We start from the raw sequence: 5,435 nt of genomic DNA, 5'->3' as shown, positions 1-5,435 counted from the left end.
CTCCAAAAACCTTTAACCTCATCCAACATCTGACACCTTTGGCTTAGATTCAGCATCCGAATATGTCAATTCTTAAAGGTGCTTAGACACAGATTTGAAGGTAATATTTTCTCAAATTTTCTGTATAATATCACGACATATATATTGCAATAGCATTTCACACGAAAATTAAAAACTTCTTTTATCTGGAAATTATTGGAACTATGAATTCCTGGACGCGTTTGATTAACACATCATTGCACTTTCACAAATTTTATCTTTATCCTTAATATTTAAGAAAAGAAGCTATTTTTGTGTATTAATGAAAAACATTACATCTATAATCCAGAAAATTCAGAGTAGAAATATGGGAAAGCAAACCCCCTCACTAATATCGTCAGCCCGTGCTCAGTGTTGTGTACAGAGTTTAACAAATTGAATACACCCGTGAAACGTAAACTGTTTTTGTAAACAGGGCACGAGCTCTGTTATTCTTAATGTTTACGATTCACCGGGTGTGTTCAATTGTTAAAGTCTGCACACACCACTGAGCACAGACTGACAATACTGTGAGTGGGTTTTGCTTTCGAACATTTCTACTCTGAATTTTTCTGGGTTATAGTTTTAATATTTTTCATTAATACACAACAAAATTGCCACTTTTCTTAAGTATTAAGACTAAAACTCAATTTGTGAAAGTGCAAGGATGTGTCAATCAAACGCGTCCAGAAATTTGAAGTTTCAATAAATTCGAGATGAAATAATATTTTTATTATATTTTAGTATGAAATGCTCTAGCAACATACAAGCCATGAAATTATGCAGAAAATTTGAGAAAATATTAACTTCAAATCTGTGTCCAAGCACCTTTAAGTATCACAAGATACATCAACTGTCCAAGTTTAGCAGAAATTCTATCAGTAATAAGTTAATAACTATGATATGGCCATCACAGGATGTCTGCTCCAAGAAATTTAACCTATTCCAAAAACGTTTACTTCATCCAGCATCTGAGATTCAGCATCCAAGTATATTTAGTGCATAAGTATACCCAGATGCACAATCCTTGCAAGTTTGGTGAAGTTCAGACCTGTAATAAAATACATATGGGACCTGCTCCCAAAAATTTAACAGACACTTTCTCTCAGTAAATTAAAAATTGTGATGCAAATATTTCAAACTCCTTAAAAAACTACTCTTTGGGATTCTTTACAGTTTTCATGTAAAGAATGATAGTTTGCCATATGCCATCTCACTTACAAGATTGAAAATGAAGTAAACATGATTTTGTTGTACATGGAACCAGTAAGCATGTTCAAGGTAACAGTGTTGTACTGTAGTCCTTTTGACCATGAGGAGCAACCATGTTATGGTAAAGATGCTGGATGCAGAAATTAATACCACAAAGCAGCTTTTACTTGCAGAGTAAGAGACCAAATAAAGTGGACAAGTCATATTATCATCACTTTCAAAGTCATGTTTGTTCATAAAGGAATTTATTGAATCAAATTGTTTATTGTGATAAAATTGGAGCTGTGACATTACTACCTCCAATAATACTCTCCAGTTACAATGCTAAAAAACTAACGATTACAAAAAGTATTTCAGTATTACATATACTAGTATATAAATGTAGTGTAATTGGAGCGGCCACATTACCGCCCCCGATAAAAAAACTCCAGTTGCAATACTAAAAAACTTACGATTACAAAAAGTATTTCAGTATTACATATACTAGTAAATAAATGTAGTGTAATTGGAGCAGCCACATTACCGCCCCGATAAAGCTCTCCAGTTACAATACTGAAAACTAATGAATACAAAAAGTATTTCAGTATTACATATATATAAATGTAGTGTAATTGGAGCGGCCACATTACCGCCCCCGATAAAACTCCAGTTACAATACTAAAAAAACTAACGAATACAAAAAGTATTTCAGTATTACATATATATAAATGTTTTACATATATATAAATGTAGTGTAATTGGAGTGGCCACATTACCACCCCGATAAAACTCCAGTTACAATACTAAAAAAACTAACGAATACAAAAAGTATTTCAGTATTTCATATTATATAAATGTAGTGTAATTGGAGTGGCCACATTACCGCCCCCGATAAAACTCCAGTTACAATACTAAAAAAACTAACGAATACAAAAAGTATTTCAGTATTACATATATATAAATGTTTTACATATATATAAATGTAGTGTAATTGGAGTGGCCACATTACCGCCCCCGAAAAAAATCCAGTTACAATACTAAAAAAACTCACGAATACAAAAAGTATTTCAGTATTACATATATATAAATGTAGTGTAATTGGAGCGGCCACATTACCACCCCCGATAAAACTCCAGTTACAATACTAAAAAAACTAACAAATACAAAAAGTATTTCAGTATTTCATATTATATAAATGTAGTGTAATTGGAGTGGCCACATTACCGCCCCCGAAAAAAACTCCAGTTACAATACTAAAAAACTAATGATTACAAAAAGTAAAGCAAAGAAGGCCGCCACAAAATTCCTGAAAGCTGCTGACTGGCTAAATCAGGACATCCCCAAGACCAGTAAAGGTATCATTTACAGCAAAACACTGAAAAGGTGAAAATAATTTTTTCTCAATGTATTTCTTTCGACATATTTCAGTATTCATTTTTTTATGCCATTAAATTTTTGCCTACTCAGAAATAATTCTTGGTGGTTTTGGAGTGAATTTAGCTAATTGAATGAATCTACTTCTAACTACAGTTAACTGCTTAATACAGAGACTGACTTTATGACATCCATGCAATTACAATTCTTTGCATCTTCAGAGATGGTACATGAAATACCTACCCCTTCACGAAGGTATAAGACATCCGGCAACTCCTCTACCTTAACTTTATAGCTGTTGCCCAATTCATATATATGGGGGCATCCTTTGTTCTGGCAACTGGTTGGGGATGAGCACTCTAAATGGAACACCGGGGGAAGAATTTCTGGATCCATTTGTTGTATAATCCAGCTATATACACTCTAAGAAATAATAATGACATAATTAGGTGTTTATAACTTGTATTTATTCATGTGCTTAATTTAATATAAATTAAATACCAAAGTACAAGAAATCATGCAAGTTATTGAATTTTAATTCAAATCAGCACATGAAATGCTGGCACACAGGGTATATGATTTATACTTGGAGCAATTTAAGTAACACATAAAATTAGGTTCTTCAGTACCTGCACATATACCTAATTTAATGTATATGAAAATAAAAATTATGTTTACAATACATGCATCTTGTATGGTAGCTACATGTATTGCATACAATTTACTTTAAATTTGTTACTCTTAAGTGTTTAACAAAGTTGTATCTCCTTGATACACTCCTCCTCTAATTAACATACCTTGACTGTGTCACCATATTTAAACGGTCGATTTATCGCAAGACATCCATGACATTCGTAAACAACACACAGATTTTTTCTGACATCCTCTTTCGTCGGGAAGTCGATGAAGGTGCTCTCTGCAAACTTGAAAAAATAAACTCATGTTTATTTCAAATATGTATATTTCATTTTAAGCTAGATAAACAAAACTAATAAAAATAATTTTGTCCAGAACAGTAATTCTACAGCATGTATAGTTGCAAAATCGTTTTATATTTGAAATATTTTTTGTTTTAGTTATTTCATTTAGTGCCTTATGTAAAATTGTTAAGTAGGATGATAGTACAAATTGTGAGCGACCAATATACATGTATTTATTATGTAATTGACCTCGATAAGAGCATTGCTCTTGATGAGCAACCTAATGTATATATAAAGGGGTAGAGAACGTGTGTTGCAGGGAGTTATTTTTTTAGTAAACAAGAGTCAGTGCTGTTCAAGGATATTATATATATATATATATATATATATATATATATATATATATATATATATATATATATATATATATATATATATATCATGTAAGAAATTCTAAATGGAATTAAACAGTTTTTATTTAAAGAACAGTTTCCGACAAACAAAGAATACAAAGATTAAATCTGTCATATGTAAAATGTTGTGTGCCATTTACACAAAATACAATAAAAGCATTTCAGAAATTCTTCAATTTTCTAAACATATAAGGGGATTCACCTTGATATCTCACACAAGCTTCTTTCGTGTAGCATGTTAGTAACTTGTACTGTAGATTCCCATTTCATGGTGGGGAATTATTATCAACATAAAAATGCCACAAGTACCCCTCATAGATCTTAAAATCTTGGGATTATTTTGATTAGTTTTCTGCTATCTGTAAACTATATGAAATTACATGTTCACATATAACAAAACTTTGGTGCTCACAATTTTATGTTCTCATGATTTGAAACAAATTTAAATGGCAGAATCATGAAATTGAGTACTCTTGTAATGTGAGGAACCTACAGTATTATTTATATGAACTTTAGTATTAATTTAAATCATGCCTTCACAAGTATGCATGTTCCTCTCTGTCTAAAATATGATATCATAAAGTATCTTATTGTGTGCATAAATGCATGGAAACTGTGTTAATAACAAGAATTACTTTACATTTTTAATTCCCTCCACGTTGATAGACACATACGCAATACAAAACTTAAACAACTATGCTTACCAACTGCCTTTCTCTTTTTTTCTGCATCATCTGTAAGAATTAAGGATAAAATCCAATTGAAGCAGTTTTTACTACAAGAAAACATTCTCCACAAGGCTCTCATAAATGTCCATGCATGCAAGCTTACACAGCATTCATATGGTTGAGTAAAAATGGAATTTTGGTAATCTAATTTCTATCAACACAATGATGAGGGAAGGAATGAAAAGAGTACCTAATTCCAAAACAGACAAGCTAATTCAGATAATCTGTGTCCCAGCTTAATGAAACAAGATACCCATGGGACACATCGCTCACCTAAGGACATTTGGTTAGGCAAAAGCACAAATCAGTCCAGTATTGAAAAGATTAGAGGGGGGGGGGGCTTGAATTTTAAACTACCTGATGATGCTTCCATGTCAATATAACAAATGGCTTTGTTGTACTTGAGAAGATTTTAAAAAAAGAATTCCCATATATTCCTTTGTAAAAATTTGATCCCCCATTGTGGCTCCTTCCTATGCCAGGGGTCATCATTTGAACTTGAATCTACACTACCTGAGGATGCTTCAATATCAATATGACTAAACATAGCTTTTCTGTTCTTGAGAAAAAAAAGATATTCTTATATTTTCCTATGTAAGACTTTGATCTCTCATTGTGGCCCCACCCTACCCCCGGGAATCGTGGTTTGAATAAGATAAAATCTACACTACCTGAGGATGCTTCCATATAAATATGACCAATCATGGCTTTGCTTTTCTTGAGAAGAAGATTTTTAAAGACTTTTTTCCTATATATTTCTATGTAAAATATTTTTTTCCTATATATTTTCT

At 31.9% G+C, this 5,435-nt stretch overlaps 1 long non-coding RNA gene across 1 annotated transcript; it reads right to left on the bottom strand.

The window, feature by feature from the left end:
• Positions 1 to 1,993: 1,993 nt before the first annotated feature.
• On the bottom strand, positions 1,994 to 3,410 carry LOC133200061 (uncharacterized). Its single transcript, XR_009722882.1, has 3 exons — positions 3,381 to 3,410; positions 2,827 to 3,006; positions 1,994 to 2,584 (listed from the first exon to the last, which is right to left on the bottom strand). It is a non-coding gene; the product is annotated as an uncharacterized LOC133200061 (long non-coding RNA).
• Between the last annotated feature and the right edge of the window lie 2,025 nt (positions 3,411 to 5,435).

The sequence above is a fragment of the Saccostrea echinata genome, unplaced genomic scaffold (assembly GCF_033153115.1).
Source record: "Saccostrea echinata isolate AGI-Se365-2 ecotype Australia unplaced genomic scaffold, CSIRO_AGI_Sech_v1 ptg000036l, whole genome shotgun sequence".
Taxonomy (NCBI): Eukaryota; Metazoa; Mollusca; class Bivalvia; order Ostreida; family Ostreidae; genus Saccostrea; species Saccostrea echinata.
The sequence above is the reverse complement of the archived record's forward strand: the minus strand, read 5'-3'. Positions and strand labels throughout refer to the sequence as shown.